The sequence below is a fragment of the Alligator sinensis genome, unplaced genomic scaffold (genome assembly GCF_000455745.1).
Source record: "Alligator sinensis unplaced genomic scaffold, ASM45574v1 scaffold138_1, whole genome shotgun sequence".
NCBI classification, from domain to species: domain Eukaryota; kingdom Metazoa; phylum Chordata; order Crocodylia; family Alligatoridae; genus Alligator; species Alligator sinensis.
The window spans coordinates 1,834,444-1,844,460 of NW_005841862.1; the positions used below are offsets into that span (position 1 = coordinate 1,834,444).

The following is a 10,017-nucleotide window of genomic DNA, read 5'->3' on the forward strand; positions in this document are numbered from 1 at the left end:
CTACACACATGGTCTGGTTACCATAATGCCAAAACTTCCATGTTGGTTAAAATTTCATCACTTACACTCTGGGAATGATCATTTCCTCTCAACATGCTGACAAAGCTCATTGTTTATTGCTCACAGCATGTCAGAACTGCTGGTTTTGCTTTAGATTGCAGGATGTTTGAAAAGCCACATTCTTTTTCTGCAGCCAGCTTGCAGTTGCTAAGTCCCTCGGTGCCAGACTCAGCCGGTACGTTTCTCTTTCCTTCAGGATGCTGGAGCCTGTCTCAGATGAGCTAGAGCAGAACTGTTTTGAAAGCAACACAGGAGAATGTCAGATTGAAACTGACCAAACAGAGTGAGATTTTTTTGGACAATCAGGGCCAAATTATTCCTGGCAGCTGCGCTTATGGCTTTTCCAGAAGAATCAGGGATCAAGGGGAAAGAGATGGGTGGGGCTATTGTCTCATTGTTGCTCCCCTCGACATCTCTTGAGAGGCCACCCCAGAGGGCATGTCACGAATTAAGCCATGGGAGGCTGGTCTAGAGGTACCCCCAGCATCTCCACAGTGTAATATTTTGCCAGACCTGCCCATGCTCTTCACATAATCCTTCACATTGTCCCTCTCAATGGCAGGGATAAAATTTATAGAGGGTTTACCTACAGAAAGGGAGCCATACCTGCTACATCACAGGTGTTTTGTTATAAGGTGACCATATGTCCCATTTTTTCTGAGGAGAATCCCACTTTAAACACCAGTCCTGGGCATCCCATCAGTTTCTTCCAATGAATGCTTTTGTCCTGTTTTCAAAATCATTCCTGATGGAGGAGTAGGAGAGGTTTCTGAAAATGGGACAAAGTGTTTATTTCAAGAAATCAATGAAATATCTGGGACAGATTTCTCTCTCTCTTTCTGTCTTGTACACACACACACACACACACACACACACACACACACGTATGTGTAGGTGTGCATGCATGTCGGTGTACTCAACTTAGACCAGAGTGAGTGTCCTAGAGACTGAGAAGGTTGTGGGGGGGAGCTTATCCCATGTTATGATTCAAGAAATAGTCACTCTAGCCTGCTAACACTTTGTACCCACTTTGGTGACTGCTTGGCCAGGTTTTAGAAATTGCCCTTTGTGACTGGGGAAACCAGGGAGAGGAAGCAGACAGATTAAAATGATGGGTTGTAGTAGCCAAAAAAGGAGAGGGCAGTATGGGTCATTATTGTCTGTAGTGATGCCAAGCCCCTCACCAAACCTAGCATTGCACCAACAGCAAAAGCTAAGCTGTGCATATCAGCAAATTCTGAACAAACTACTTGCACAGCAAGAGATCAGGAAAAGGGTAATCTTGCAGGAGATGGAACTCATGCCATGACTTGCTTTGTGATTCTGGGCAGATCAGCAAAGCCTGTATCCATTCATATGTACAATGCTTCATTTTTTTCAGTGCCTATCTTGAGCTTAATAGTGGTGCTAAACACCTGCAGCCACCACTTGTAGCAGGCTGCATGCAGGCTGCATGCCTCTGGGGCTCCTGCACAGCCACAGGCAGTAAGTAAGCAGTTGCGAGCCTGCTCTGGGGAATTGGGCCAGCTGAGAAAGAGAATTGGCTGGCCCCATAGGAGTTAAAAGCTCCCAGGGTTCAGAGAGAATGTAGCTGAGAGAAGGAGAGGACGCAGATAGGGTTCTGGACGAGCCCCAGGCACCACATCAGGACTGCCTTTCTCCCAGAGGTTTGCAAGAGACTTTGAAGAAACCCTGAGAGATGCTGAGAGACTGTGAGTTGCTGGAGTGAAACTGATGAAGAGAGAAGAGTGGAGGGCTGGTGGCAGCAGATCTAAGCCTGGGAATTCTCATGGATTTGCGAAAGACCACAGGGGGTGACATAACCCCATTGTTTGGATTGTTCCCTGCAGGGAACATGTGTGCCCCAGGGAATCAAGCTAAGCAGATCCCCAGCCCACTATATGTGGTGGAGAACATGGGCACTTGCAGACTAAAATGAACTCCCGCTACAGAGGAAGCAACTGGGCAGGTTCACCATTGAGCAGAATCAGCATAACAGGCTAACCTTGACTTTTCACGGAACAAGTATGGGGGTGTCCCTGTAGCCTCAAAACAGGATTAGAGGCTAATGATACCACTTCTGACACAGCTACAGACTGAAATAAGGATACTAAATAAAGTCGTCTGCAAACACGCTCAGATGAGCCAGGACTATTAAAGCAGGTGATGCAGACAGTAGTGCAGAGTGATCAAGCCAGTAGTATTTCACAAAAGCAAAGTATGGAGTTCTAGCAAACCTGGCTAGAAATGCAGCAGAGATTTTTGGATCAGCTATCTGCCCTATATTTAAAGGCAAAGGGCAACTAGATGGCAGAAAACGTCAATACAGAGGCTGAGGCCCTAAAAAAGCTAAGACACCAACTAGCATCTCAGCTATTCTCAGATGAGGTAGCTGAGGCGGCAGCACTCCTGTAATGGAAGCTCGCTGCTGAGCAATATAGTTGAAAACAAGCAGAAGAAGAAGTGACATCATTGAGACAATGCCTGCAGACTGGGAAGAAAGAAGCAAGGAGTAAAGAATTAAGGCACCTACTTGCTGCAGAGGCAGAGGTAAAGAGCTGAAACAACTGATACTCACTGAAAAGAAAGAAGTAAGAGGTGAAGGTGGCAATGTTAAGAAAAGAGGTAACTGATGCCATATCTCATACTGCAGAGAAGGGCCATGGGACAGGAACTATTTGAAGGAAAAGGAGAACCAGGAGGTGTCCATAGACACCTTAAAGTGGCAATTAAAAGATCTGGAGAAGTGCCAGAGAGAGCTCAGCCAAGAGACAAGAAATTGGCAGGGAAAACATATTCAGACTGAGCAGCTCTTGGCATCAGTGCAAGAGGAACTTACTAGCACTCAGGTCCTGATGAAACAGCTAATGCAAATGGGCTACCTGTATTAACATCATGAGAATAAACTAGTTGTCATGAAGGGTAAATGCCAAAAGGAACTGTAACAGGGAACCCTAGCCCTGTCACCAGAAGACAGGTTGGCCCCTTTAAGGCCAGAACTTTCTGGGCACAGAGTGCCGGTAAGGCAGGGGTTAAAATCTGAGCCTGGCCAGCTAGTCAGCTGACCGGAAGGGGCAGACCAGGACTATAAAAACCCTGGGCTGAGTGGCAGTAGGGGCCATCAGCCAAAGGGGAAGGTGTATGTCCCAGAGCTCCATGGAGAGGCTTGGTGAGCAGTCCAAAGGCTGCAGGAGGGGAACTATGGAGGACCCCGGAGAGATGGCAGCAACCCTAGAGGAAGGACTGTAGCCGACGGTGGGGAGCTGAAGAACGAACCCTGCATAAATGTAAGCCAGCATGCTGACTTCTTTAATCACATTTCTCTTGGTGGTGGTTATTGCGCATGGACAAGACTGTTCCTATTTTTTGTTGTTGTTATTGACTAACACTGGTGGGTTGGGTGAGGCTATTGGGGAAGGAGGAGGCCTCACTGGGACCCCCCCCTACAGCGTGGGGACCAAGCACCAGTGTGAGTGCAGGATTTGGGGTGCACTGACCCTGGTGCCAGAGAAGGCGCGCTATTCGGGGGACACAGGCCCCACCGCCAATGTGGGCACAGGATTTTAGGGTGTACAGACCCCAGTGCTAGAGGGCATGATCCTAAAAGGCCTGGGTGGTCTGGTGCACCTGAGGTGAAATTTGGTTTTTTTTGGACGGGGACAGTGTGAGTTCAAGGCCTTTCCCCGGCCTTGAACGTGCAGCCCCCTGGCTGTGGGGCTGGTGGCCAGGCCTCTAGGACAGGCTCCAGACAGGAGCAGAAAGAAGGGCCACGAGCCTCAAGACAAGGGAACAAAGACTTGTGCCTCGGAGTCAAACCCTGCTTGGTGGGTTTAGACAGGGAGGCCTAGCTAGAAAAAGACAGGGGTCAAGGTCCGTGGAGGCGGAAGACCCCCAACATACGAAATACAATAGGCAGTCTCCCGCTTACAAGAACATCAGTATAATAACTTCCATCAAGACGTGGCAGGAGAGTAGAAAGCGGGACACAAGAACCGTAAAGGGGACTTCAAGGGCACCCCACATAAGGCATGGATAACAGGGAAGATGGCGCTGGGGAGGGTGACCTGTTACAGGAACATAAACAGAGGCAGAAGGGTGTCCGTGTCTTGCAGGACCAACTCACCAGTCTCCAAGAAGATAATATCAGGCTGGCAGAGGAAAAACAGTTGGTTAGTGAGAAGTCAAGCCTTGAACAGAAAGTGTTCGAGACAGAGCTTGACCAGATGGAAAAGACATGCACATGAGCTGGAGCACCTGAGGCTAGAATATGGAAAAGTGGGAGCTAGGAACGGACAACAATGGAGAGATAGCAGAGTGACTGAGTGGGTGGAGGACCAAGAACTGAAAGGAAGGCTGGAGAAAGAGCCTTGACAAAACCACACCTTGGAGAGAGTGTTGCAGCAAACCCACATGCCTGGGGTGAAGATTACCTATGCTGGAGGACCAGCTACAGGTGTAGCACTCTGGAAGGCAACCCAAGGGGACATGGGGGTCAGGGGAACCCTGCCTTTGGTTAAGCTACAATTAGAAGGGTGGCCAGATGTCAAGTGGGTACTGACTGTGTCCACCGCAATCCAGAATTGGGGAGAGGCTGCTAAGATGCCCCAAACAGGAGTTATGGGGTTTGGGAAGGGGGAGAAAACTCCCAGGGAAACAATGAAGACTTTTTGGGGTGAAAACAGCCACAGGAACCGAGACCAGAGGTCTGGCCAACTCAGCTCTACAGTGTTTCAGGCTCAGCTGGAGGAAGCTGAAGCAAGCATTCCAGAGTTTGGAAGAACAAAAAAAGGGAAGAGCTGAGGCACAGGGACTATGAGTTTCAAATACCCTAGTGAAGCCACATAGGCAATTGCCACATTGGATGGACAGGTAGTGTGTGGCAGGCCCATGTAGGTAAAACTGGACAGAGAGACGGTTTCCTATGGTAACAGCCAAACAGAGGTACTGCCTTGGGACCTAAAGAACTGTGGGGTAGAATCTGGGCCTGGGAGAAAGCCCCAGGGGGTGGCTGGGAAGCCACTTACCAGAAGGGCTGGGGCTTGGAAACAGATTGCCCTGCTCCCAGCCCTTGGCCTGTCAGCTGAGCCCTTTTGGCAGAAAGGAGCAGATCTCCTGAGCAGGAACTGATCGACTGATACCTGAGCTGCTTTGGGAACTGTGATTAAGAGGCCCACAAGACCAGGATCAGGGAGTAGGCATTGAAACAGTTCCCTGGAGCTGACGGCCGGGGTAGAGGCAATGACCCAGAGCTGGGTTGAGTTTGTGTTAGCTGTTGTGTTTAAATTACAACATAAACAAAATATCCACATAATGTTTATATTGTGGATTAAACTATAACACCGGAGGACTGGGTGTAGCTATCAGGTGAGGTTTAGAGGCTATGGCTTCTGAGAGGCACACTGAGATTTAGAGGACAGAGGGTACCAGAGGGGCGCACCACATTCACATGGTGCCAGAGGTCATGTGATAGACATGAAACAGCCTTGCCCTGAGCGGGGGATGCCAGGGGGCTTGTGACTGAGAATCTGAGAGCAGCCTCACCTTGAGCAAGGAATACCAGGGTGAGTTGGGGGGAGGGGTGCAGCTGGAGCCTGAAGCCATCAAAGCTAAGACCAAAACCAAAGATAGAGCCTGAAGCTGTTAAGCTAAAGCCAGAACCGGGGCTTGAGAGAGTGCAGCTAGAGCCAGAGCGGTGATGGCTGTGACTTGAAGGCATTAAAGCTAACACCAAATCCCACAAGGGGCAAAAACGAGGGCCAGGGGGCCCAGAGCTAAGGAGACTGCAGCTAGAGCCCAAGAGGAGTGATAGCTATAGCCTAAAACCAAAGAAGCTAAGACTAGAGCCTAAGTGGGGCAAATGACCAATGGTTAACATCCACAAGACATGGGCATGGCTACAGGAGAGGATGGAGACCACAAAATGAGCCCTTAAGACAACTAGAGTGCAAAGGCATGGATGGGCCAGGAGGGTCCTATCAAGCGCCTAACAGTGGATAAAGATTTGGAAGAGGGTGCCCGTCTTGAAAGTGGGGGGATGTGTAGCATGCTGCATATAAGCGGCATGCCTCCGGGGATGCTGCATAGCTGCAGGAAGCCATAGGCAGTAAGCAAGCAAGAAATCTCATGAGGTCCAACAAGGACAAGTGGGAAGTCCTGCACTCAGGATGAAACCATCCCATGCACCAGCACAGGCTGGGGGCTGATGGACTGGCAGCAGCTCTGCAGAAAAGGACCTGGGGGTTACAGTGAACAATAAGCTGAATATGAACCAACAGTGTGCACTTGTTGCCAAGAAGGCTAACGGCATACTGGGCTGCAGGAGCGGGAGGGTTGCCAGCAGGTCAAGGGAAGTGATTATTCCTCTCTATTCAGCACTGGTGAGGCCACAACTGGAGTGCTGTGTTCAGTTTTGGGCCCCCACTACAGAAAGGATGTGGACAAATTGGGAGGGTCCAGCAGAGGGAAACAAAAATGGTGAAGGGGCTGGGGGACACAACTTATGAGAAAAGACTGAGGGAACTGGGGTTATTTAGTCTAGAGAAGAGAAGACTGAGATGGGACTTAACAACAGCCTTCAACTACTTGGAGTGGGGTTTGAATGAGGATGGAGCTAGACTGTTCTCAGTGGTGGCAGATGACAGAACAAGGAGCAGTGGTGTCAAGTTGCAGCAAAGGAAGTTTAGGTTAGATATTAGGAAGAATGTTCTTACTTGGAAGACAGTAAAATTCTGGAACAGGTTACCAAGAGAGGTGGTGGAATCTCTGTCCTTGGAGGTTTTTAAGATCTGGCTAGACAGAGCTTTGGCTGGGATGATCTAGCTGGGTAGGTGTCATAGGGTGGGGTCCCTAGGGACGGCCGTGATGCCCCTAGGGCCCTGTGACTATGCTAGTTTTGGCCTATGGGCGCCTTCTATTCTCTTCTGCCATGTCTTGATAGTTAAGATAATAGATGGTAGGTGGGGAGGCTGCCCTCAAGTTGCTATGCAGTCACAGTCCTGGTGGACCCCACTTAACCGTGTGGTTCTTAGACCCCTTGCTGAGTTCCACTCTAAGTAAGTCTCTCACGGGACACCCCAAGCCTTATGGGTTTGATGCATGGCTCCAAAACCATCCCTTTACCACGTCCCCATGTCTTACAGGTGGTATTCAAACATTGTCCCTCTGAGGCCTTGATCTAGCTCGGCCTCCTATTGTCACTTAGCCCTCGGCCCCTGTCTACACACCCTCACTAATGCTGGGCTCTCCACAGCCCTGTCTGCGCACCCTTACTGGCACTGGGGCTCTGCATGGTAGTGTGCCCCAGTAAATCCTCCTCCTCCCAAATAGCCTCACGCCGGTCCACGATAGTAAAAGCAACAACATAAATATGAGCCCCTGGGCTACAACATAACAGCAACCATAACAGTGGAGGTCACACTCTGTCCCTTTAAGAGCGCCAGTTTCTCCCTCAGCAGTGTGTGCCTCCTAGCCCCAGATACTTTAGGAGCTCCTAAACTTCATTAGTCTTACCAGCAGTAGTGCAGGCACCCAGGTATCTCCTTAGAGATTTTCTGCACAAACTCCACTCCCCCTGGCAGCTGCTGGGGCCCTAACTGCCTTCAGTACTTATGGGCCCAGGGCCCTGCCTTCTTCCAGTCAGCTGCCTTCTTCCAGGCGCAGGTGCAGGCTAATTCCCTCATTAGCCTGCTGCCACAGTAACCTGCACCTGTGAGGTTTCTGTCTGGCTCCTAGTGCCCACTCTCTCTAGGCAGTTTCAGCCCTTAAAGAAGCAGGCACCTTAGTGTCCTGCGACAGTAGGTCCTGCCTTGAGCAAGCTGGACTAGATGACCTCCTAAGGTGCCTTCCAACCCTAATTTTCTATGATTTTAAGCAGTTGCAAGCCTGCTCTGGGGGATTGGGACAGCTGATAAAGATAATTGGCTGGCCCCATAGGAGTTAAAAGTTCCCAGGGTTCAGAGAGAACACAGCTGAGAGAGAGAGAAAGTAGGAGGCAGCGGCAGTGGTGGCAGCAGTAGTGCTAGTGGTGGCGGCAGCAGCAGCAGCAGTTGGCTCCTGGAGGAGCCCCAAGCATTAAACCAGGACTGACTCTCTTCTGGTGGTTTGCAAGAAACCGTGAAGAAACCTTGAGATATGCTGAGAGACTGAGTTTATAGAGACACTGAGTTGCTGAAGTGAAACTGATGGAGAGAGAAGAGTGCGAGCAGACCCGAGCCCCGGCACTCTTGCTGGTCTGGAACAGACGACAGGGGATGAGAGAGGCCTGTTGTTTAGGTTGTTCCCTGCGGGGAGCATGTGTGCCCCAGGGAAACAAGGGAACGACTCAAACTCTGTTTTGAGTTAAGCAGATCCCCAACCAACTACATCACTCAAGCACCCTTATCTCCTTTTTAGGTAAGTACATGATAATAATTAGTTACAGGTTGCATATTTATAGTGCTTTCTGTCCTGGGGCTTATGTACACTTCCTTAATGCTGCCCGGGAGAAAGCCTTGCCTGCTTACTCCTGTTCCATGCATGCCCCAAAAGAGGCAATGTAATACCTTATGGTGGCACTCAGCACGCATTTAGTGTCCCTGAGTCTCTACTGCAGGCATGCTGTTCAGAGTGGGCTCAGTACTGCTCAAGTGACTACTTTGCATCTCTTCTGGGATTTAGTTTCTGCAAAGTAGTGTGAGAGGACAAGGTATGCCCTGGTGGCACTGCTGGGCACATCATGGAAGAGGGCAGGCTATACCCTAGGAACAGCTAAAGCTTCAGGACCTTAGCAACGTTGAATATCAAAATTGGGGTGTCTCAAGCTGGGTGTCCAAAACTAATGGGCCCTTTTAAAAATGTAGGCTCTCTGTGTTTCTGTTTACCCATCAATAATGGGGATAATACCTGCCTGTCTCACAAGGGTGGTGTGATGCTTGAATCATTAATTTTGGGTAACTGTTCTGAGATCCTGGCATAGAACGTGGCTATAGAAATGCAAATCATTATTACTTATGCTTTATCCAAGATATGTATTTCTAATTACTGCTGACATCACAAACATCTATTTGAGTTCAGGAAGGGGTGCAGGTGCTACAGGTCTGGGCATGTTATCTTTTTGTATGGGCCACAACCGCAACCTCAGATTTGGGTCCAAATTTCTCCTGGTTGTGGCGGAGTTTGTAGGTGAGGTTTTGGTGAAACATCTCTCTTTGTCACTTGTTGCACAGAAAACAACCTTGGACTTGGGTCATCACAGGAAATGGGCCTCTGAACCCTGAACAAATTTGGTCTGCATAAGCAGGGGTGCTACAGACAAGAATGAAAATACCTGAGAGACTGGAAATGCAAGGCCTCTCGCCAAGAGTTTGAAATCACTTGAAGTCTAACAGTGATTTCTACAATCTTTGTAGAGATAAGTGGTAGAAAGCAGGGTAGATTTGCATTTTATGAACCAATAATGCAGAGATGTATAACATAAACTGTCATGGGAAGCTGGGAGACAGCGACCACGAGCTGATCACCTTCACCATCCGCCAAAAAGCTGGCAAGTCAGTCAGCAACATGGAAGTCCTTGACTTTAGGAAAGCCGACTTTGACAAGGTCAGGAGGCTTGTCAGTGACGCCCTAAGGGACCATGACCACGGGGAAAGGGGAGTTCAAGAAGAGTGGTTGCTCCTCAAGGGAGCGATGCTCAATGCACAAACTAAGTCTATTCCATCTCGGAGAAAAGGCAGCAAGAGGGCACAGCAGCGCCCCTGGCTCTCCAGGGACCTAGCAGACCTCCTGAGGCTAAAAAGAAAGGCCTACAAAGGATAGGAGTCACCTCCAAGGAGGATTATTTTGCACTGGTCCGGTCCTGTAGGGAGCATACCAGGAAAGCCAAGGCTGCAACTGAACTCCAACTAGCTTTGAGCATCAAGGACAATAAAAAGTCCTTTTTCAGATATGTGGGGAGCCAGAGGAAAAGCAGGGGCAACATTG

The 10,017-nt window shown here is 49.5% G+C and overlaps 1 long non-coding RNA gene across 1 annotated transcript; it reads right to left on the reverse strand.

Annotated features, from left to right (window-relative positions):
- Window positions 1-214: 214 nt before the first annotated feature.
- LOC102384653 lies at window positions 215-7,645 on the reverse strand. The gene is made up of 3 exons (XR_322995.1): window positions 7,570-7,645; window positions 667-829; window positions 215-292 (listed from the first exon to the last, which is right to left on the reverse strand). It is a non-coding gene; the product is annotated as an uncharacterized LOC102384653 (long non-coding RNA).
- Between the last annotated feature and the right edge of the window lie 2,372 nt (window positions 7,646-10,017).